Source organism: Phacochoerus africanus, chromosome 10 (assembly GCF_016906955.1).
Source record: "Phacochoerus africanus isolate WHEZ1 chromosome 10, ROS_Pafr_v1, whole genome shotgun sequence".
Classification (NCBI taxonomy): domain Eukaryota; kingdom Metazoa; phylum Chordata; class Mammalia; order Artiodactyla; family Suidae; genus Phacochoerus; species Phacochoerus africanus.
In genome coordinates this window covers 135770421-135795126 of record NC_062553.1, presented here as the reverse complement: position 1 = coordinate 135795126, position 24706 = coordinate 135770421, and the positions used below count along the sequence as shown (strand labels likewise).

General features: G+C 47.4%; 1 protein-coding gene and 1 non-coding gene across 3 annotated transcripts in view; one reads left to right on the top strand and one right to left on the bottom strand.

Moving 5' to 3' along the window:
• TMEM150C (transmembrane protein 150C) overlaps window positions 1-24706 on the bottom strand; it is an 80340-nt gene that overhangs the window by 34472 nt on the left and 21162 nt on the right. The gene's annotated exons all lie outside the window — the stretch shown is intronic.
• Window positions 13131-13237, top strand: LOC125110403 (U6 spliceosomal RNA). Its single transcript, XR_007130593.1, has one exon. It is a non-coding gene; the product is annotated as a U6 spliceosomal RNA (small nuclear RNA).

The window sequence follows — 24706 nt, the reverse complement described above, 5'->3', positions numbered from 1 at the left end:
TACACAAGCTCCTTATAACCACATGCTCCTGAGCCCCACTGCATGCCTTGGTCTGCAAGCTCCTGGTTTGGAAACTTTTTTGGTGCAGGCACAATAAACATATACTAATGACTACTTCAGTGACTCGTTGGTTTTACTTTTGCTTTCTCCTGAACTTGGGACGGTTCACAGGCAACAGAAGTGGGATCCAAATAAGCCCACATACCCCTCCTGACTCCAAGGCAGGTGAGCGGTCAGGTGTGGGGCCCACAGAGCCCACTGCGCTCGTGGCTTTCTTGCTGACCCTGGAGCTCCAGGGCAAGTCTCTGGTGCATCTGAGCCTTGCTCTCTTTGCGTGCTGAGTTCCCCAGTCTTCCTGCGCACATTCGCTGTTTCTGTTTGTTGCAACCTCTATAAGGGAACTAGAAGGGGCGAAACCTGCGGTTCCTTGGGCTTTAGAAGGGTTACCGGGCTCCCCAGAGATTATTTGTTTCAAGGCATCTAAGGGCAGAGGTGGGTTCTAAATCTCCTTCTTCTTCCTTTCAAGACTCCTGCCTCTCCTATGTGTACCCACTGTATACCAGGAGCATGTGTCTTTCTGGAAAAGGGGGTGAACGTTTGGATAATCTGGAACTGTAGTGGTCACTTGGAAGCAATTTTAATTTAGATAAGTCCGCCTAAGGGGCACCCTTGAAAAGAGAGGATCCCAAACCTCTCAGAGGCCATTTGAATGCCTTCTTTGATTGGTGTGCAGAAGCTTCTAAAAGACAAATGATTCCAAAAATAGCTTCTCTAAAAGAATCCTTAGAGAATGCAAAAAAAATCTTTATCCATCTGAGCAGGTTATCTTCACTTAGTCCATCTGTCAAAAACAATTTGGATCTAGTTACTCTTTTGCGTTTTGTTATTACTGTACCTGAGACATGGCTGCATTTTATTATTATTATTTTTTTTTGTCTCTTTGCTATTTCTTGGGCCACTCCCGTGGCATATGGAGGTTCCCAGGCTAGGGGTCGAATCGGAGCTGTAGTCTCCAGCCTATGCCAGGGCCACAGCAACGCGGGATCCGAGCCGCGTCTGCAACCTACACCACAGCTCACGGCAATGCCGCATCCTTAACCCACTGAGCAAGCGCAGGGACAGAACCCTCAACCTCATGGTTCCTAGTCGGATTCGTTAACCACTGCGCCACGACGGGAACTCCCGTATATGAAATATTTTAAAAGAGTTCTGGAGTTCCCTCATGGCGCAGCAGAAACAAATCCGACTAGGGACCATGAAGTTGCAAGTTCAATCCCTGGCCTCACTCAGTAGGTTAAGGATCCGGCGTTGCTGTGGCTGTGGCGTAGGCCGGCAGCTGTAGCTCTGATTCGACCCCTAGACTGGGCACCTCCATATGCCATGGATGCGGCCCTAAAAAGCAAAACAAACGAACAAACAAACAAAAATAAGTGAGTTCTATTTAATTGGCTTAAAGAAAAATAAACACATAAATTAAGTATCCCTAAAACTCTCAGACGTGTAGGACTCTAACTCAAATGTTTTTCAGGTTCACATGATCTGGGAAAATCTTTGATAAATAAAAACTAGTTTAAGCTTGTTGGTTTAATAAAAACAGGCATGCCTTAGAGTTCTGGTCATGGCTCAGCAGTAATGAACCCAACCAGTATCCGTGAAGACTCGGGTTCAATCCCTGGCCTTGCTCAGTGGGTTAAGGATCCGGCGTTGGCGTGAGCGGTGTGTGGGTTGCAGACACGGCTCAGATCCCAAGTTGCTGTGGCTGTGGTGTAGGCTGGTGGCTACAGCTCCGATTAGACCCCTAGCCTGGGAACCTCCATATGCCATCGGAGTGGCCCTCAAAAAAAAAGGTATGTTTTCATAAATATGTATTCATACATTTGCTACTCTACTATAGGACACTAACATATGATAGATAATGCACAATTGCCTACTTCTTAAGTTTTCACTAGAAGGTGAAAACTCATACTCAGTATGTAAAAACAAAACTATAACAAACAGTAAGAGTGAAGGGAAACAACTTTGCATACAAAATATGGGCAGAAAGTGGGATGTGTTTTTATCTACAGAGCATGCAGGGGATCCGGGGTGTGTTTTTGTTAAGGAAAGAAAAAGAGGAATGGCTGAAGTAGTAAATGCAACGTTAGCTTGTTCCAGAATAAGAAAGAAAAGGTTTATTTTTTCTTTCCCAAACAAAACCTAAATGGACATAGAGAGTTGCAGGTTTGTGGAAACGGTAGATGCTATGAGGTCAAAGCTGGCTAAACTGAATGGATTTATTACAAGGGTTTAAAAACAAGCTTTACTAAAGGGTGTCCTCATGTAAAACTAAAGCTAACTTTTCTTTCATCTGCATAAAGGATAAAATTTAATCAGACCACCTGCTCTTGCTAAGCTTGCACAACGTTTTCCTTCACCCTTAAAGTAACCCATCCAGAAAAACAAAGATCCATGTTTTATCAAAAAATTTCCTATGTTTCCCATTGTCTTTATTGCATCTTTGATTAAGAAAACTGAATTTTCTATATTGAGAGAGCAAACGTCTTTTTCAACCATGTAACTTTCTTTCCTTGCCTTTGAAATCTTTTCACGGTCACTTTGGCTGAATGGACAGCGCAGCTTTGTTTCACAGCGACCCGTGATCCTACCTGACATTTGGACAAACTTCCCCAATTCAAACGCCGAATGAAGTCTCTTTGACCTCAAACTAACTTTGGGATTTTCCAGAGGGCCCCAAGAGCTCCAAAGATTTGCTCTCTCTCCTCATGAAAGAGAGATGTTAATTTACGTAGGCTTATTTGCTATGTCGAGTTGCATGGGAAACACGGTCCAATAAAAAGTCATGTTTAACCTTCTTAGATTATATTTACATGATTATGTAAGTGCTCCAGAAATTATACAAAATCCCTAAAGTCTGCTATGTCCTGGTATAATGTTATCAGTCATAACTGCAATTACTACTGCACAGTCTTGTGTGTCACGAAAATAGCAATTTGCTTCTCAATTGCATCATTTTCGGTGAACTCTCTCTCCCCAGATCTTTAACGATGGCTGTTTTTACGTCTTCTGTCCCTCGATAATCACTGTTAGGCTCTCGATTCTTCTCTGAAAGCATTTACAACCAACTGCAGGCAAAATACTTCCTTTTCAAAGAGATTCATGGAAAAGATGCTGACCAGTATTCTAGAACACAGATTTCTGAGAACTTGAACTGGGTAAGAATTTCTAAACTCTAACAGAAAATCGATAGACTCATAAAGCTTTGAACCTGAGATGAAGCAAAATAAAAATTACAGGAAACTGAATGAACCGATGAAAATGAGAATGATTTTTATGACGTCATTTCAAACATTATTGTTTTTTTAAAACGTTTGGTTTTCCAGATCCAAAGGACCCCCTTTTTCTCTTTTCTTTTAAGCTGTTTATACCTCACAGCAACTCGATAAAATATACTTTTATAAACAAAAGTTGAAACATTTATCTTTTTCTCCCTACCTGATCCCCCCAGAATTTGGAAATTGTTATTAAATATTTGTTTTTTTGTTTTGTTTTGTTTTGTTTTATCTAGGGCCGCTCCCATGGCATGTGGAGGTTCCCAGGCTAGGGGTCGAATTGGAGCTATAGTCACTGGCCTACGCCAGAGCCACAGCAACATAGGATCCGAGCCGCATCTGCAACCTACACCACAGCTCACGGCAACACCGGATCCTTAACCCACTGAGCAAGGGCAGGGACCGAACCCGCAACCTCATGGTTCCTAGTCGGATTCGTTAACCACTGTGCCACGACAGGAACTCCTATTATTAAATATTTGTATTTTCACGATGATATGTGCTTTTTTTGTTTGTTTGTTTGTTTTTCTTTTTCGGCCATACCCACAGCATACGGAAGTTCCCAGGCCAGGGACTGAATCTGAGCCAGAGCGGCAACCTACACCACAGCTGCAGCAACTCGGGATCCTGAACCTGCTGCACCACAGTGGGAACTCTGACAGTACATGCTTTTATATAAAGAATCTGTTCTCCTTGTAACAAGACAATCAGACAAGTCCTTAGCTTGGCTTCTTATCCTAAAGAGACTTTAAAGGTCTAATTTGAGATTTCTTCTTCCCAGACAGTGTTACAGAACTAAGGTTGATTTCATCTTGGATATTACCAAAGCTTCCACTGAAATGGCACATGCACAGAATCCTTATCATTACAACACCTCTGTAAATAATAAAACTAGACATTTTTTTTTGTCTTTTTTGTTGTTGTTGTTGTTGTTGTTGTGCTATTTCTTGGGCCGCTCCCGCGGAATATGGAGGTTCCCAGGCTAGGGGTCTAATCAGAGCTGTAGTCACCGGCCTACGCCAGAGCCACAGCAACACGGGATCCAAGCCACGTCTGCAACCTACACCACAGCTCACGGCAACGCCGGATCCTTAACCCACTGAGCAAGGGCAGGGACCGAACCCGCAACCTCATGGTTCCTAGTCGGATTCGTTAACCACTGCGCCACGACGGGAACTCCAAACTAGACATTTTTAAATAAACAAATTAGTTTTACTGTAAGTGTCTTTGATAAAAATGGGATAACTACAAAAAAAACTATTTCAGTGGAATTGCAGTATACCCATTCTCAGATTCTGATCCACTCACCTACTTTAAACTTCAGGAAAATCACCACATCCTTCGTGTCCGTCGCTGTAAGGGCCACTCAAGAAAGTTCAATGGAATACCCAGCGACGTCATCAAAGCCAGCCACACGGCAAACCAGGGAAACCCATCAGATTCCCTCTACTCACGAGGCTGTGAACTCAAATCCGGAACTTTTCTCAAGCAGCTGTTCTCCAAACTTGGAAAACGAGTTTATGATTTGCTCAAACTATTAACTTTTGTTTCCGTAGAGGTGCCTCTTATTAAATCATCTGATGGCCCACACCACACAGAGGCCTAATTCGGTGAAAACTCAGCTGCAGCAGCACCTCCTGAGATTCGGCATCCTCACCCTGCTCCTGTCCCAAGTCACGATGAGACCATGTGCCTGCTGACACCCCCCAGTGTGCCACGCAAATCACTCCCGAAACAGGCGTGGATGGACTTAAAGTCTGAATCTGACTATGACCCATCGGTGAGGTCTAGTTGGTTACATCTTGGCCTCTGGAAATCTTTGCTCTGGGGAATTTCTCAGTCTTTGGCTTTTCGTTTCCCTAGAGCCATCCCACGAACCTTTCTAGTGTGTTGTATACTCTGAATTTTAATATCTTTTGGCAGCCACACATACACACACACACACACACACACACACACTGATATCCGTGAGGATTAGACAACTTGAGGAACTCAGTGATCTGAGCTCCCAGGTCTGTGAAGACCATGTAACTGACGGTAACAGCAATTACGCGGCCCTCTGTCCTGACAACACCTGGGAGCAGTGGTATGTGACGCTTCAGCCTGGCTGCGGCAACAACCATAAGCAAGAGCAATGCTACACCCGCTGCTCACACTCCAGGTTCACTGAGAAGATGATCAAAGGGGGAATTGTTAAAATCAAACACAAAAGGAGACCAGACTTGAAATTTCCCTGAGCAGACAAAACCAGTTTAGCTACACAAAGCTTAATTTAGCTTCTTTTGCAAGACAAACAAGGCTAAATTGACCTGGGTCAGTCATTTCTTGCTTATGCCTCTGAAAATCCTAAATTCCCCAAAGTTGGTATGAGGTCATCACTAACCAACTGCTTTAAAGAATTCTAATATTCTAAAGCCTATCACCGTGGAGAATAAACAGTCACTGGTCCACGCTGTAGAAGCTGCACAGCAACATACCTCAGGGCCTCATTGCGTGTTTTGGTTTGAGAGCTCCCAGTTTGCAAACTGTCTGTTTTTGGTGCAGGCACGATAAACGTATGCTAATGACTACGTCAGTGATTCATTGGTTTTATTACTGTTTTTCGGTTTTTTTAATTTTTTTTTTTTTGTCTTTTTAGGGCCGCACCCGCGGCACATGGATGTTCCCAGGCTAGGGGTTGAATCGGAGCTGTGGCTGCCGGCCTACACCACAGCCTCAGCCACACCGGATCCTCAACCCACTGAGCGAGGCCGGGGATCCTCATGGATACGCGTCCAGCTCATTAACCGCTGATCCATGACGGGAACTCCTTTTTTTCCTGCACTTTTGGGAGTCCCCTTTGCTATACCTGGACCGACCGTCCCTTCCCAACTGTGGTTTGGCCGCCCAGTTTCTGGACAAGTGCTGTCCTATATTTCAGGACGGGCCACGCGGCTGCATCACTTCTCCCTTCCAGCCATGGAATCCGCAAGATTCTCCTTCAATGGTTCTGCAGAACCCTTAGAAAAAAACAGATTGAGACGGAGTGCCTGTCGTGGCTCAGCAGTAACGAACCCGACTAGTGTCCGAGAGGGCTCGGGATCAATCCCTGGCCTGGCTCGGTGGGTTAAGGATCCGGCGTTGCCGTGAGCTGTGGTGTAGGTCGCAGATGACCTCGGATCTGGCGTTGCTGTGGCTGTGGTGTAGGCCGGCAGCTGTGGCTCCAATGGGACCCCTAGCCTGGGAACCTCCACATGACCCAGGTGTGGCCCTAAAAAGACAAAAAACAAACAAACAAAAAAAACAGGTTGAGAAAATAGTTTTATAAGTAGCTCATCAGTAAATAGATGACCTGTCCTCTCTGCAGGTAACTCAATTTCTACCATATTATGTGGCTTCTCAAACCAGATACACTCCCCTTACTATCTTGAACGGCTCCCTGCCTGATGTGAATTAAGGGCAGATTCACTGACGGGCAAGCTGAACCATCAGAATTCTCAGGGTGTCTGAGTTTTTTACTTGACATATTGTGGGTCCCTTTAAATGTCAGTAGACACAGATGCCCTCTTGACGCTGTTTCCCCAAAACCTTCGGTGCCCCCTCTCGGTTCACGGCAGCTCCATCCTTGCTGTTTCTCAGGCCAGAATCCTCAGGGTCGCCTTAAAACGCCTCAATTTCTCACACGCCCTACATCCAAAGTGCCAGCAAATCCTGATCCGAAAGAGTCCTAAACAAAGCTGCTTCTCGCCACAGTGGTCTGGTCATTTTAAAACACAGATCAGATCAGACCATTTCTTTAAAAAAAGCAAAACTGAAGCATAGTTGATTTATAATATTGTGTCAGTTTCTGCTGAACAGCCAAGTGACCAAGTTATACACACATATACGTAGTCTTTTCCTTTATGGTTTATCATAGGCTCTTATATATAGTTCCTTGTGCTATACAGCAGGACCTTGTATCTGCTAACCTCAAACTCCTAATTTTTATTTATTTATTTTTTTTGTCTTTGGTCTTTTTAGGGCCACACTCGTGGCATATGGAGGTTCCCAGGCTAGGGGTGGAATCGGAGCTGTAGCCACCATCCTCCCCCACAGCCACAGCAAGGCCAGATCCAAGCTGCGTACAGCTCACAGCAACGCCGGATCCTTAACCCACTGAGTGAGGCCGGGGAGCGAACCTGCAACCTCACGGTTCCTAGTTAGATTCGTTTCCACTGAGCCACGGCGGGAGCTCCCTGAGAACCCATTTTAAGCCACCCTCGCTCCTCACTTCCAGAATTTCTCATCCCACCTTCTACTTCTCTCCGCAGCGCCCGGCGCCGTATGTTACCTATTTTATTGACAGATTTTCCTCTTTCACTCAATGTAAGCTCCGTGAGGGTAGGAATTTTCACCTTTTGTGTTCTGCTTTATCCCCAGGGTCTAGAACAAGGGGGGCCCGTCATAAGATGCCTGATGCCTATCTGGAGAAGAGCGCGTGAAAGGCACTCTGCTAGGAAATGGGAAATACAAAACTTAAAACAGCAAAACAAAAGCAGGAACCTTGGTTCGGAAACCTGAGTGTGAACACAGGTAAGTACAGTATGAGGCAGAGCTGGTCGCTGCTACGCCGAAGATGGAAACAGATTTATGCCCAGAGTGCAGAAGAGGGGTTACTTCTGATGGTGGGGAGCAGGAGCTCGGGGGTGGCACTGCCTCAGATCAGGAACAGAGCTGCGCGACGCTGAAAGGGAAAGGAAGGCTATCAAGCAAGAGAAACCGTCTGAAGAGGACACAGAAAATACTGGTGGAGCAGAGTATGTGAGGCAGCGGGGCCGAGGCTCAGAGCCCTCGGTGGGGGAGCTGTGCGGGGGGGGGGGAGGCAGGGGAGGTGTCTGCAGCCAGGCCGAGTGGGCCAGGAGGGCACGCCTGGGAAGAGGGCTCGGGGGCCGCACCCCCGGGTAGTGGGGGGCAGTCACCGAGGGCTGCTCTGCTAGTCGGAAGGTGAAGACAGGAGGATTCCACTTGCTCCTTGTCTGCAGTCTTCTCCAGAAGCATAAAGCTTTGGAGGTAGAGAACCAGGGCAGAAGGCCTTGGGGGCAGCCAGTCCCAGGTTCTAATCACGCTTCTCGGCCTTGGGAGCCCCCTGGTTAAGAGGGAGTTCCCGCTGTGGCTCAGCGAGCCACAAACCCAACTGGTATCCGTGAAGATGTGGGTGTGATCCCTGGCCTCGCTCAGGGGGTCGAGGCTCCAGCGTTGCCGTGAGCTGTGGTGTAGGCCGGAGGCTGCAGCTCTGATTGGACCCCTAGCCCGGGGACTTCCATGGCCGCAGGTGCGGCCCTAAAAAGCAAAGAAAAACAAAACCAATGATTAAGAGGGAGTTCCTGCTGTGGCAGAGTGGGTTAACAATCTGATTGTAGCCTCTGGGGTTGCTGCGGAAACGGGTTTGAGCCTTGGCCTGGCACAGTGGGTTAAGGATCTGGCGTTGGCGAAGGCTGCAGCTGTGGTTCAGATTCAATCCCTGGCCCAGAAACTTCCATTTGCCATGGGTGCCACCATTAAAACAAACAAACAAAAAAATGGTTAAGAGTTAGCCAGGGTGTTATCAAAACCCACAACTGACCAAATGAAACATTGTGGAGAAACCGAAATGGGGAGTATTCTGGAAATGGATTGGACATGATAGGAATAGACTTCAACAGAACATCACGGAACATGGGCTGAAAATCAGGTGGGGCCATTAGTACACGAAATTTTATTTCCTGTTGAATTAAATGATAGATTTACAAAGATAAAGAGATGCTTCTAGGTTTATTTGGGGCGCAAAGTTTGGCATCTTAACGCATGAAATCGAAATGCGTACTGGCCTGAGAGGCATCAGATAGTCAACTATAGGTCCTAAAGCTTCCTACACGGTGATAAGAGAGTAAGAGGGGAGTGCCCGCTGTGGCACAGTGGGATTGGTGGTGGCTTGGGAGCGCTGGGATGCGGGTTTTATCCCCAGCCTGGAACAGTGGATCCGGCACTGCTGCGGCTTAGTTTTAGGCAGTGGCTCGGATCTGATCCTTCGCCCGGCAGCTCCATGTGCCGCAGAATGGCCAAAAGAGAAAAAAAAAAGAATAAGAGGAAAGAGTGGGTAGGATCAAAATAACCTACTTTATTAAAACACAACAACAGGGAGTTCCCGTCGTGGCGCAGCAGTTAATGAATCCGACTAGGAACCATGAGGTTGCGGGTTCGGTCCCTGCCCTTGCTCAGTGGGTTAACGATCCGGCGTTGCCATGAGCTGTGGTGTGGGTCGCAGACACGGCTCGGATCCCGAGTTGCTGTGGTTGTGCTGTAGGCCGGTGGCTGCATCTCCGATTCGACCCCTAGTCTGGGAACCTCCATATGCCTCAAGAGTGGCCCAAGAAATGGCAAAAAGATAAAAAACAAAACAAAAAAATCCCACAACAGCTAAAAAACATGACCATAATTCAAAATTGGGTTGCACAAACTAAGATGATCTCAGATGTGCCGTTTTATTCTTTGGGCTTTTTTGAACAACAAAAATTGATTTTTTTCTTTCTGCAAAGACATTCATTGTACACTTAAGCCGACGCTGCACACTTCTAAAAAGAGAGACGTGTATCTTAGGAATAACCCATTTCTTTTAAATTGCAGACAAGTGACTTCACAGCTTTCTCTAGTTTCTTCAGAAAAACCTCCAAGTAATTGCCATTTTAATTATGTCTTTCCTTCTTATTTATATGCCAGGCTAAAAAGGGGGTTGCATTTGCCTTTGCTCAACAAGTATTCAGCAAGCGCCTTCCCTGGGCTGGGAGCTGTGCCGGGTGGTGGGGGCGTTAGTTACGAAGAAGACAAGGGTTCTGCCTTCAAGGGGTGGAGAGGAGGAGTGAGACGCAAAGACAAATGCAAGGCCACTTGTAATACAGACAAGCGCTACCGGCCCAAAGGGAGGCGAGTATAATCCCGCCTGGAAGCTGAGGAGGGCAGCGGAGGGTGTGACCTTTAAGGTGGCCCTGAGGGGATTCGCGAGGCAGACCAAGCTCAAAGGGCATTCTGGGCAGCGGGGCAGCTCCAACAAAGCCAGGGAAACCCGATTCGATTATGAACCTGTCTTACCAACGAGGGGGATTTCAGTTTGGCTGCAGTGCTGGGGAGCAGGCAGCTCTTGCGCTGTTCCGTGAGAGAGAGACACTGATACCCTGAGCCAGAGCAGTAAGGGGTGAGACACGGTGGAAGAGATGAATTCAAGAATATTTTTGTGGGCCGTGCCTGTGCCCGTGGCATGTGGATGTTCCAGGGCTAGGGATCAGACCCATGCCACAACAGTGACCCCAGCAGCTGCAATGACAACGCCTGGTCCTTAACCCACTGTGCCACAAGAGAACTCCACAAGAAATATTTTAAAGGTGAGAGGTGAAAGCAGAAAGAATGCTTGAGGCACTTCGTTCTTGGAAACATGGCTGAGACAGGACCTTTCAATGAATAGGAAACCTTTAATTTGTTCTCATGAGGGAATTTTTGTAATTGGAGTAGAGTCAGTTTGGGCTAAGAAGCAAAAAATTGCTACCTTAGCAGGAGCCATCGATTTGATTTTTAAAGAGAAGTATGTAAATGAAGGCACATTCTGGGGATCCAACCAAAACCGAAATTCAGGAATAAAGCTAGAAGGAACTGTCTTGTTTTCAAATTCCACCTCAGTGATTTTTCTCCAGTTAAAGTGGCTACAAACCAGAAAATCTAATTAAAGATGGGGGGGGGAGAATGAAGATTTACCCGAGATAAAAATTTATGAAGAGTCCATGATAAGCAGGGATAAAGAAAGAGGTTAGGATGACTCTTTAATTAAAGGACAGCATTCTATGTGTTGCTTTTTCATTGTTTAACAGAGATAAAGGGATATGCAGGACTTTCTCTCTAGCAGAAAGAGGCTTAGCAGCTTCTGATTATGGTTATATAATGATATGCACGGCTGTGGGTGGGTGCCAGTCTGTTTTTCCGCGGCTCCACAAAACAAGTCCCTATGCTCTGCTACGGGGAGGCCGTGTGATCGCTGTAGCCTCATTCTGTTCTTTCCTGCCAACACCTGAGACCCCTTTAGGCCACCTCCAAGGCCGTGTGCACACAGCCACCCACCCCGTGAACAGGCGGGGAGCCTGGGGCTCCAGCCCATGTACCCTGGGCTCTCAAACCACCCTTGCCCAAGGCCTGGTAGAGCAGTAGTGGAGGAAAGCTGCAAACCCCATTTCTTAGGCAAAGGAAAGAGGACTTTTGCAGGAAAGCGGAGGAATGCGTGCTGGGGTCAAGGCCGAGGCAACAAGGGCGACGACATTCGAATCCAAAGGAAAGATAAAACAAGGAGAGCAGAGGTCTTCCGCCAAGGATGCTGGATCCTGTCGGCTAAACTGGCTTCATGCTTAGAGGCGTCGAAGGTATCACTGAGCCTTTAGGGTCCACCTGCCTGGGAAGCATCTCCCAGAGAAAGAAGAATCGTAGCAGTAACAACAGCAACAGCAATGGTGATGAGACACGGGCAGCTGCCAACATACCAGGCGCCCAACATGCTGCCAAAGACGTTACGTGAATTCTCTGGCTAAGTCCTCACAACTCTATGGGGCAGAGACGACTGTTAGTGCCAGTTTATAAACAAGAATGCCAAGGCTTACGGAGGTCGAACCCCTTGCTCTGGGTCACAGAGCTAATAAGTGATGAGTCCAAGCCCTCACCCGCTACGTTCTACTGAAGTCTTTCGTCCCGTTCCACTATACGCGTGGGTATATACACATCCCTGTAGATCTCTATTTGTGGTTCTGCTCCTCTCTTTGAGCCTTGCTTGATACATACGAAGGGGTTGAAAGCTTGAATCCCATGAAAACAGGTTTTTCTTCTTCTTTTCCTTGTACAGCCGCACTTGCGGCATATGGAAGTTTCTGGGCTAGGGGTTGAATCAGAGCTGCAGCTGAAGCCTATGCCACAGCCAGGGCAAGGCTGGATCTGAGCCGCATCAGCAAACTACACCACAGTTTGCGGCAATGCAGGATCCTTAACCCACTGAGTGGAGCCAGGAGTCGAACCCGGATCCTCATGGATACTATGTCAGGTTCTTAACCTGCCGAGCCACCACAGGAACTTCTAAAAATACTGCTTTTAAATGGTAAGATCGCACTCTGATGATTTATTCATGTCCAGAAGCCAGGTTCAAGGAAAGGAAGGGAGAAAAAGAAAGGGTAAGAAGGGAGTGGCAACAGGTCTTGGGAGCAGGAAAAAAAAAAGTAATTGGTGACAATATAACATGTCTGTTTCATGCCAGGCACCATCCATGCCTGGTGCTAAAAATATCAAGATCAATAGTAACCCTGGACCTTATAATCTGTGGGGGAGGAAGGATTCTTAAAGAGCTAACTATAACAGAATAAGTGCCATATAATTGGCATGGATAAAGTACTGTGGGAAAACAGAGGAGGAAGTCATTAATTTTGTCGGCGGGGGCGGTGGTTGGTGAGGGCTCTGCAGATGAGCTGACACGGACGCAGGGCCATGAAGAACAAATAGGAGTTCACTAGTACAGGGATTCTCCAACTTTAGCAGGCATCAGCATCTCCCAGAGAGCTTAGTAAAACACAGATTCCTGGGCCTCACTTCTGAGTGTCTGATTCAGGAGGCCTGGGTGGGGTCCGAGAATCTGCATTTCTTACAAGTTCCCAGGTGATGCTGACACGACTGGCCTGGGGACCACTCTCTGAAAACCACAGGTCCAGGGAGGAAGAGTGGGGATGGGGAGATAAGCACCCTCGACCCAGCAGGGCCAAGTGGGAGAGGCACCAAAATTCCCTGACGGGGCTCACTTGGGTAGCACATATACTAAAATTAGAACAATCCCGAGAAGTGGAGCATGGCCCCTGCTCAGGGATGACTCACGATTTCGTGACGCGTTCCACATTTTGGGGATTAGCAGATGCAAACAATACATATAGAATGGATGAACAAAAAGTTCCTACTACAGAGGACAGGGAGCTATAGTCAGTATCCTCTGATGCACCCTGATGGAGAAGAACAGGAAAAAGAATCTGCACGTGTGTATAACTCGGTCACTTTGCCGTACAGCGGACATTTAACGCGACACTGTAGACCACCTAGACTTCAGCAACATCAGTCTAAACGAATTCACGGACAATTTTTCCCCCTCCCACGACTCCCCCCCCGTTGATCGCTGACTAATTGGCAAACCCTTCCTCTCTCTTCCCTCCTCGGCTTGCCCTCCTGGCCTGTGAGCTAGTTGCCCCCTCCCTTCTTCCCCAGACCCTTCCCGGGCCCCCATAACAAACCCTCTCTCTTGTTCGTCTCTGGTCTGGCTGCTTCCTCCTGCCCACTGTCCTCGGCAGCGTTCCCTCTGTCCTGCCCCTCCCGGGGCGCCTGGATCCTGTGTCGACGGCTCTGCTGCATGCCCGCCTCTGCTCTGCTCTCTCCCCCACCCCTCCCCTCTCACCTCCTGCCCTTCACATCCCCCCCCTTTAAGTGGCGTCCCCATCACCAGGATGCTTAACTCCCAAATCAGCATGTCCAGCCCGACTGCTTCGTGAACGCCAGCTCTGGATTGCCTCCTGCCTTCTGAGCAGCTCCCTTCTCGTGCCCCAAAGACACGCTGCAACTCGCCTCACCCAAGATGGTAGGCAGCGAGGGGGAAGGAAGTAGAAATAGGGAGAGAGACGGGAGAACAAGAGGGGGAGTCGTGGGAGGGGGGAAATTGTCCGTGAATTCGTTTAGACTGATGTTGCCGAAGTCTAGGTGGTCTACAGTGTCGCGTTAAATGTCCGCTGTCCGGCAAAGTGACCGAGTTATACACACGTGCAGATTCTTTTTCCTGTTCTTCTCCATCAGGGTGCATCAGAGGATACTGACTATAGCTCCCTGTCCTCTGTAGTAGGAACTTTTTGTTCATCCATTTATTCTATATGTATTGTTTGCATCTGCTAATCCCCAAAATGTGGAACGCATCACGATTTGCCAGTTAGATCAGCGATGGTCTTTACCGAACAGTTTCAGCAGAATCGTGGCGGTAGAAGTCTCTCCGCAGCGACGCAGAAGGAAAGGAAGTGACCAGGTACATTAAGGTGACAGGGACCACTTTCCAGAGGAGCTTGGCCAGGAAAGAAAGGACAGATATGCCATCATAAGTAAAGGGAGATTGAGATAAAGGTCAAGAGAGAAGTTTGTTTTTCAAAAAATAGAGATTTGAGCAGATTTTACGGCCCATGGGAAAGAAGTAAAAGGCTGAAAATATGCAGGGAGAGGGAGAGAGGATAAATTGCTTATTAAGTCAGCGAAATTTTAATAGAAATGACATAATCATGCTGGTGATACTGCATCTTGGCACAAATCTGAATTTGTTAAATACTCTATGTACGAAGACGCAGCCCAGGCTGTACTCAGGGACAAACTGCTGACCTTAATTTTTATTATAATAAAAAAGGAAGGAAGAAAAAAAGAAGCATTCTCTTCATGAATTTAGGGGAAAAAAAGACAAATATAAGGAAAGCAAGATGAAGAGTATAATAAAGTTGGGAGTTCCCACTGGGGCTCAGTGATAATGAACCTGACTAGTATCCATGAGGATGCCGGTTTGATCCCTGGCTTTGCTCAGTGGGTTAGGATCTGGCATTGCTGTGAGCTGTGGTGTAGGTCACAGATGAGGCCCGCAACCCGTGTGGCTGTGGCTGTGGCTGTGGCGCAGGCTGGCAGCTGCAGCTCTGATTGGACCCTTAGCAGGGGAACTTCCCTACAATAAAGAGCAAAAATCAATGAATTTAAATAAACAAGCAAATTAACATAAAGAAATCCAAGAGCTGGTTCTTAAACCACCACCACCTCCACCTCAGAAAATTTGATAAATCAAATACCTTAAAAATAAAAATACGCCACATACTGTTAGAAAGTATCTATAATATGCATTTACACTGAATGGTGTTGCCTGCTAAAGAGACCTGTTCATCGTATGGCCCTACAAGAATGAGGTCATTAACCACTGCAGCCACCGGCCTGCAACACACCCGGAGAGGAATTCAGGGTGGAGATGAGAAATGAGGTCCTCTGTGCTCTGGGAGAACTGGCAGAACTAAGGCTCCAGATAGTGAGATACTCCTATAGGAGAAAATGTTATGAACCCAAATTCTTTCATCTTCTCATATGTAGAAAAGCGCTAAAATCAGGGAGTTCCCGTTGTGGCGCATGGGAACCGAATCTGACTAGTAGCCACAAGGAGGCCAGTTCGATCCCTGGCCTCACTCAGTGGGTCGGGTATCCGGCGTTGCCTTGATAATTTAAAAGAAAGTTCTAGAAAATATAGATTTTTTTTAAATCATAAAAGAGTATCATAAGTAACTGAATGCTAATACATTTGAAAATCTCAATGAAATATACTATATTCTGGAAATATACAAATTTCCGAAATTGAATCGAAACCTAGGCAATCCAAATGGATCAGATTCAGGAAGAAATTGACCCTGGATAGAAATTCAAATTTGTTGAATAAATGAATGATTTCTGAAGCTTTACTCATGTATCCATCTGGTAGGACAAAAGTTGTGTGCAGCGGAAAACTCTAACATCTAGGGGACGGCCTCCCACGTTATCTGATCCTAGGAAAGCTACTTTGCAATTATAAATTATCGGTATTTATCTATAGACATGCAAATTCTGTCCTGTCTGGGAGGTAGAAGTTCAACTGATTTCCCTCCTCTTGTGAAAAAAACACGTGTTTTCATTTGCAGATTTATTCATTCATTGCAATATTGCTTATCTCGAATTCAGTATTGTTGATCTGTAAATGTGCCCATTTAAAAAAATTCTCTTTGAACATCTGCCTTGTTCTCTCACTGACTACTGGGTTCCATAAAGTCTGTAACAGATGCTCATTTTAAAAACTCTATGAGAGTCATGAATTGACCTTTTTTCTGAGTATTATCCTTTAACGGTCTCAAAATTGTAAGGAAAAGTGAACTTTAAATCTAAATATATAATATTAGAACATGAAAAATCTGGGAAGCTACCCAAAGTTTTTTGAAAATAGGGTATTTCTAATACTAAAAATGGAAAAGCAATACCTCCAAAGGAAAGGAAACTATAGACCAACTTCATTTCTGAATAAAAATTAAAAATTAGGTGATTTTTTCTGGAAACTTTGGACAATGCAGTGACACATAAACTAGGTATAATAGGTTATAAGAAGCATGAGGTTTTAAGGGATGAAGCAAAAGTCAAGTGTCCCAGGGGTTCCCAATCTCGCCAGCTTACCAAGCTCGCCCTCACCGCATTCTCACAAACTGTTTCACTGAAAAATGATTAGATTTGACAAGAGAACTCAGCCAAGTGGCTGGATAAAATAAAGAACATCTAAAAATCAATAGCTTTCCTGGGTACCAGCAATAACAATGACGAAATATAACAGGAAAAACCATTCACAACGCGCAAGATGTAGCACACGGAGGGAAAACGTTGCTAAAAGACTAAAAGACCCAAATAAACGCAGGGACAGTAAGAAGACATCAATTCTGTGCAAATTACAGCACTGTAGCGCGAGATGGGGTGTAGGGACTACCGCCTTCAAAGTCCTCAGATGCTTCTTAAAATTCAGATTCCTGGGCTGAGACTCACATGAGGGGAAAGGCGGATCTTTAAGAAAAACAGTCTTCTTACTCTGCTCCCCAAGCAATTCTAATACACATTAAAGTTTAGCAACCACACTTTTATGTAGGTTTCATAAAACTGCAGTAAAATTCCAACTTCATCTGGAATGCGAGCCAAGAAGGGGGTTGCCCTAACACACGTTACAGCCTCGCACACACTTAAAGTGTGCACACAAGGAGCGTCATAACCTCAACGATAAAAATAATGTGGCCTCTTGCAAAAAGAGAAACAACAAACAAACCAACTGAACAGAGTAGGAGGAAGTCCCACCTTAGGTTACAGCGTGTAATTGTTTCTGTCTGTTCATTCTTACATCCCCAGAAAACAGCTGCATCTTTTTTTTCCACCCAATTTGGAAACGGTGGAATGATCTGGTGCTACATATGCAACAGAAGCAGTTTGGCTGGGGAGGTCACAGGTACAGGTGTTGTAAGGAATATTTATGTTACTTAAAATGGGTTTTTGCGGGGGAGTTCCTGTCATGGCTCAGTGGAAACGAATCTGACTGGCATCCATGAGGACACAAGTTCGATCCCTGGCCTCGCTCAATGGGTTAAGGATCTGGCGTTGCCGTGAGCTGTGGTGTAGGTCACAGATGTAGCTCAGAGCCCACGCTGCAGTGGCTGTGGCGCAGACCGGCAGCCGCAGCTCTGATTTGACCCCTAGCCTGAGAACCTCCATGGGCCGAGTGTGCAGCCCTAAAAATACAAAAAAAAAAGGGGGGGGGGAGGTTTGTGGATGATCAGTCTTGTATGGACCACGGGGAGTGTGAGGTTGATGACACTCCCAGGTCCTCGAAATGGGAGGAGGTGAGGCAGGGGACCACGCGGGAGGAGTGGCCAGCGAGTGGGTTCAACCCACCAGAGTGGGGAGCGGAGAGAAGGAGGGAGAGAAAGAATCCGTAGGCAGGTGCCTTTCCCTCAGGGATGTAGGGGGGGTGCACAAGCAAAAGGCACAAGGGGACTGGATTGGTGCTTTTGAATGTCATGATGTCACCATCAGGGGAGGGCCAGAAGGGGAACCTGTGGCAGGAACCAGTCTATCACGCTAACTGGTCACCTGGGCAGGGTGCACGCAGCCGGGTTGCGGGGAGGTTGAGGCAGGAGGAAAATACGGAGTTTTAAAAATGTGTAATACCATCAGCCCCGACTGTGATGCCTCAGCATCGTTCACGACGACCAGCGGGTTGCTTGACACTTGCCCCCCGGGTGGCAGAGATGATGAAGGTGAGTGGGACAGCCTGACTTAGCCACAGAAGGCAAACGCTGATGCAAGTGACAGTTAGGAGGAGTCCTACTGGGCACATACGACAAGAGTCCGGAACCCGGTCCCACAGCCAGGCACCCCACGCTGTGGGCGACAGTCAAGAGGAGAGCAGGCCAAGCATCTCCGAGTCTAAGGGAATCTGTTGGCTATGTTATGAGAGCGCTTTAACTCTTGCCCCGTTCCTCACCGTTGGGCCTGAGCCAGAGTTAACAAGCCAGAGTTTTGGTTTGCTTTTTTTTGTTTTTTGGTTTTGTTGCTTTTTAGGGCTGCATCATGACATATGGAAGTTCCCAGTCTAGAGGTTAAATTGGAGCTGCAGCTGCTGGCCTACCCCACAGCCACAGCCACGCCAGATCCAAGCTGTGTCTGCAACCCACACCACAGTTCACAGCAACGCTGGATCCTTAACCCACTGAGCAAGGCCAGGGATCAAACCCGCATCCTCATGCATACGAGCTGGATTCCTTACTGCTGAGCCACAGTGGGACTCCAATACTCCAGAGTTAATAATGTCATAGAGCAAGAGGTACCCTGTGTGATGAGAAAACAGCTATTCTGAGTTGCTGCCAAGGCATTTTATAGTATATTTTATATGCTAGGCATTTTATAGTATAATTCTGCTCACACCCAGAGTCTGGACATTAGATAAGGACCTGGATTTAGGATTCCTGCCCCTACCTCCTGCTTTGCTTTTCCTGGGGCACCTTTTAAAATAATTAAAAGTTAGAGATTTAATGAGAGTTGAGCCCCTGAAGAGTCAGTGACCTCAGCCCTGACCACCTTACAGGTAACAGGTGCCTGCTGCCCTGCTATCTTCTGCCCCCTCCTGATGGAGGCAGGCCCTCGCCCTGGCTCATTGAGCAGTCCCATTTCTGGGCTCTGTAAGAAATAAATCTTGTAACTTTACTTTCTTTGTGGGAGTGTATTGAAACTGTGCCCTTCCAACAAAAGGACCCCAAAGTGGGACCTTGGAGGCTGAGGGAGCCACCTGCCAGCCCGGGATAAGCGGCTGGTGCCTGCTCATGCAGCTGGTCATAACCTGCATGGTCTTAATTTCATACACCAGCTCGAGGGTCGGGGGACGGGGCAGCACGAACCCCTCCCTCCCTGGCTCGTAAGAAACCAAGAGGCAGTCTGTTATCCACGGCCATGTGGGCCAGAGTCTGGTGGGCTTGCTGCATAAAGGACAATGGTTTGTGCAGCCCCTGAATGGTCTGAAAGGGCCACAGAGAGGGGCTGGTTGGCAGCAATGATCTGATTTTGTTTGAGGAAGGCCGCTATACTGGTGCCGACGCTGGCTGCTCCTGAGAATACAGCGAGTCTTATTAGGATAAGAATACATAGTCTGAGTTTGGCGTCCCTGGGTTGACGGAAGCCGGAAGCACCTGGTGTATAAAGAACTGGGAATCCCAGGGTGACCGCTGCACGCTGGGGTCTGGTTTCATCAGGGAAAACGCTGGGGAGCCAACAGGGAACAATGCTTCGGGGGCTGCGTCTGTGGCTCAAGGCCACAACGGTACCCGAAGGTGCCATTATTGAGAGCACAGCGTACCCAGGAGAATGTGGTGTTGTCTTTAACCAAAGCGGAAGAGTGGTGGTGGTCACCGGCCAGAGGCGAAAGGCAGCAGGCTGTGGTGGCAAGCGGGTAGCGGGGGAGTAGGGTGCAACGGGGGCCACAGGACAAGGCATCAGGGAGTCAAGGGGTTGGCTGCTACGCGACAGGCATCTCTTGGAGAAAGCAACAATCTTCCATGAATTTTAGCCGTTCTATAAAATCCAAATATTTGTTGGTTATCAACTGAATAGAAAGAGTAATTTCAATACCTTGGGTGTTAGTTACGGGGCCTCGATGGGCGGGACCACAGCACTGAGGTTGTCGTCCTGGTCCTGAGGCACCACCATTCATCCGCTCATTCTTCAGATTCCAGAACAGGCAAAATTGGGGCTGTCAAACCGGAAGCAGCGGGGATAAGCCTGCCTTTATTTCTTAGGTTTTATGTTAAACGTCTTAATCTTTGAAGGTCTTTATGTTGAGGCATCTTAACTATTTGAACCTTAGTACATAGGGTTCGGTCTATCAAGCCACTTTGGCGCATTTTAGCGAATCTTAAACCTCTAGGTGGTAGAGACACAAAAGCCAATCAGTACCCTTTTAATCTTTTGGTCATAGAAATTCTTCGGTATAAAAAATTGTATATATACTTTGAATTTCCAATCAGATCAAATTCTGGAAGCTTGTTTTAACTTACGAACATATATACATATACACAAATTACTTAATTACCCATTATTTATTATTTTTCCCATATTTGGGTTTTGTTTTAATTTTTGTCGTTCTTGTTGATTGAATCAATACGTAGCCCCAGACTAGGATAATGTTTGCTTTATCTAGTTTTTGCTGGGTACGTAAGGTTTCAAGGTCCTCCCCCCTCTCTCCTGTCTCCTCTTGGGTTTGTAGCCACCAAAAGTGGCAGTTTCTCTGCCTAACGCTTTGTTTGACCACCTGAAAACAGAGCTCTTTGGTTTTGATACAAGGTAAGGTGGAAAGAGGAAGAGACTCCAGGAATCTAAGCAGAAGCCTCTCTCTGGGAGAGCACCCCCCCCCGGATTTTTGGGGGTTTTTTTTGTTTTTGTTTTTGTCTTTTTGCCATTTCTTTTGGCATACGGGGGTTCCCAGGCTAGGGGTCCAATCCGAGCTGTTGCCACCGGCCTACACCAGAGCCACAGCAACACAGGATCTGAGCCGTGTCTGCAACCTACACCACAGCTCACGGTGACGCCGGGTCCTTAACCCACTGGCCAGGGATCGAACCTGCAACCTCATGGTTCCTAGTCGGATTCGTTAACCACTGCGCCACAATGGGAACTCCTATTCAATCCTGTTTTATCCCTCCTTTTTCTCGACCTCCTTAAAATCTTTTTGAGTGTTCTGTATCTCTAGGCGTGGAAAATTTTCCCTCTTGCTTTGGCTGTGACCCGCCAAGTTCCAGGGGGTCCCCAGTGACCCCTGCTGTGAGGGAGGGGGCAGGAGACGCCCCCCCAGGGGGTCCCAATAACCTCAGAGGGAGAGCCCTGGCCACCTCAACTCCCTCTTTGTTTTGTGACAATTTAATTCTAAGAAGGCTATTAGCATGTCGATAGGCAGCTGCCCTTAAACTGGGAGATCCGTCCTCTTGACACAAACTGAGAAACCGCCTCAGGTGTTTTGGGGGACAGCGTTAATGTGCTCCTTCCCCTTCCAGCACCCCAGACTTTTTTTTTCCATGAAGCCACTCGTCCGCCTCGGTGGGATCCTCGATACCCCCATGGGCTGGGAGCTGGAAAAGGGATGTAGGAAGGGGGAGTCGCCAGTTCCAGCAGCACGCATCCTTACAGGTCCCCTTGGCGGACATCCGGGGTGGGGGGGGAGAGGGGGGGAATCGCCTGACTCCGACGGGAGGGGAGCAGTCCTCCCCCACGAGTGTCACTCAAAGTCACACGGGCAGTGTGCACGTGGTCTGCAGGTAACACCATACTGCAGGCAACACCGTCCCCTCCGTTTGGGGGTCTGATACTCAGCAATGACACCACTCCGCGGGGCCTTAACAAAGACACAGGCAGGGCTTCTTCCCTAACTGTCCAACCTCCGAGGCTGCAGATGCCATGCAAGCTGCCCAGGGACTCCGGGTTCCAGGCAGCCCCACCACGACCTGCCCGTCCCCCTGCCACCAACCCCCGCCACCGCGAGGCTCAGGGCTGGGAGCCGGGATCCTGGCACCGCTCTTGGGCTTGGGGCACGGTCGGCACGTTAGAGTGGAGCGCCTTGGCGGCCCTCGGAAAGGGGACAGGGGCAGCGCCCTTGAACGCTAATGCACAGAGCCGTCCAAATGCTGGAGCCCAGGGGCCACAGACCATTCACCAGCCACGAGCCTTCCCAGGGCATCTCCGTGGCATTTTCTGTCCGCGACTTAGATCGGCCCATTCTCTTCACCAATTGTGTTGTAAGGAATCATGATGTTACTTAAAATGTTTTTGGAGGATGGGTCTGGGGCGGAAATGGAATAAAACCGCCGAGAGGGATATGAAAGTGCAGGAGCTTGATTCTAGGCGGAAGTCCTCGAAGAGGGAAGCGCTGCGGGATGCGCAGGGGACCACGGGGCGCATTGCCCGCTGAGCCGCTGAACCTGGCACGTGGGAGCAGAGACAGTGAGGACCCGTGGGCAGTGCCTTTACTGTGGGTTGTGGGAAAGCGCACGTGGGGAAGGCTCCAGGGCATTTCACCCGTGTGTCTGAACAGTCGGGGGAGGGCCTGAGGGGAACCTGTGCCAGACCCAGCCTATCACACTGACCTGGGCATCTGGGCAGGGTGCCCACAGCCTGTTTGTAGGGATGTTGAGTCAGTAGGAAAATATGAAATTTTAAAAATGTACAATACTGGGAGTTCCCTGATGGCCTAGCAGTTAAGGATCCAGCATTATCACTGCTGTGGCTCAGATCACTGCTGTGGTGCAGGTTCAATTCCTGGCCCGGCAACTTCCACATGCCTGGGTGCAGCCAAACAAAACAAAACAAAAACAAATTTACAATACAGTGCACCTTACAGGTGCCAAAACAGCGAGAGGCTATGCACTTCCCAGTCAGGTGAGGAGTTCCATAGGAAAAGCCATCAGAAAGGACTTCTAAGTGTAATGAACCATCAGAAAGGGGTCCAAAGCGAGACGAAAAAAAAAAAAGATGGCCCCCAGAAATGCTGGCACTGGCCTGGGAGTCAGCCGTTTCTCACATGGGCAACTCTGTGGAGTGGGTTCTGGAGGGAGCAGCAGCGTGGTGTGTATATTTAACAACCTTGGATATCTGACATGGGAAAGTCTACCAGTCTAAGACAAATCGTACAGTTTCTCAGCAGGCACTATGACATTTGAGCTGGATAACTTTGTTGTGGGAGGGCTGCCCTCTGCCACCTGAGATGTGAATCTTACCCCTCCCTCTACCAACTGGATGCTCGGAGCCACGCCCCTTCCTGTTATGACAACACAAAAGGTCTCTCAACACTGTCAGGGGTCCCTAGGAAGCAAAAATCACCCCTTTTTGAGAACCATAGCTTTAAAGGAATTAGCGGACAATACACAAATTATTTAATATATATGCTGGGGAGATCAATTTTAAAATGTGCAAAGACACCCCATCCATTTAGATCCTTATCTCATACACATAATCCAGGTGAAAGAAAGAGTAAAATATAAAACTTGAAACTATAACATGGCTCGGAAGCTTAGCTAGTATTAATTAAACATTAGTTAATATTTAGCTAATCTGGCTAGGGAAGCACTTTCTGACAAAGGAAGAAACGGCAGAGAAAATACCAATACCTTTGACTTCATAAGTTTAAACCTCTGGGAAATTAAAAGGTAAATGAAAACTGGGAAAATATTTACAAGCAATATGACAAGTGACCACATCAATAAGAAAACAGCTAAGGCATCAAAGGAAAAATGGGCAAAAGACATGAATAAAGATTTTACAGAAGAATCACAAATTTCCATATTAATTATACAGAATTTTGTAACTTTATAAACAATTAAGGAAAAGAAATTTTAAAAATCAATTTCCGCGGAGTTCCCATTGTGGCTCAGCGGAAATGAATATGACTAGTATCGAGGAGGACACAGGTTCAATCCCTGGCCTTGCTCAGTGGGTTAAGAATCTGGTGTTGCCATGAGCTGTGGTGTAGGTCACAGACAAGGCTCAGACCCCATGTTGCTGCGGCTGTGGTGTAGGCCGGCGACTACAGCTCCGATTTAACCCCTAGCCTGGGAAGCTCCACATGCTGTGGCTGCGGCCCTAAAAAGACAATAAATAAATAAATAAATAAAAATCAGTTTCCGTTTTTACCCTATCCAAAATACAACGTTTTTTTTTTAATGGTAATAATGCAAAGAGAAGACGTAGATAAATGGGTGCCCTTCCTTCCCTTTTTGTTTTGGCCATGCCCGAGGCAGGCAGAAGTTCCCAGATCAGGGATGGGAACCTGAGCTACAGCAGTGACAGCTCGGGACCCTTAACCTGCTAAGCCACCAGGAAACTCCATGAACGGATATACTCTTTACGTTACTGATGATAAATGAATCAGGCCCTCTTACACGTTTTGGAAAAACAATTTGGTAACAAGTATCAAGAGGCTAAGAAGACACTTACCCTTCGCGTTTGTAGGTCTACTCATGGAAAGTGGGTTAACTCTTGTCCCCCTCAAAAAACATATGTCCACATCCTACCGCTTCCTTACCTGTGAACGTGGCCTTATTTGAAAATAGGGCCTGTGCAAATGTCATTGACAAAGGATCGTAAAGAGAAATCATCATGGACTCAGGGCTGTCCCAGAAAAGGAGGGGACACAGAAAGAGACACACGGGGGACCCGCAAGATGGGAGGGTCGCTGCCACGATCCAAGGAAGGCCAGGAGCCACCAGAAGCTGGTAGAATCAAGG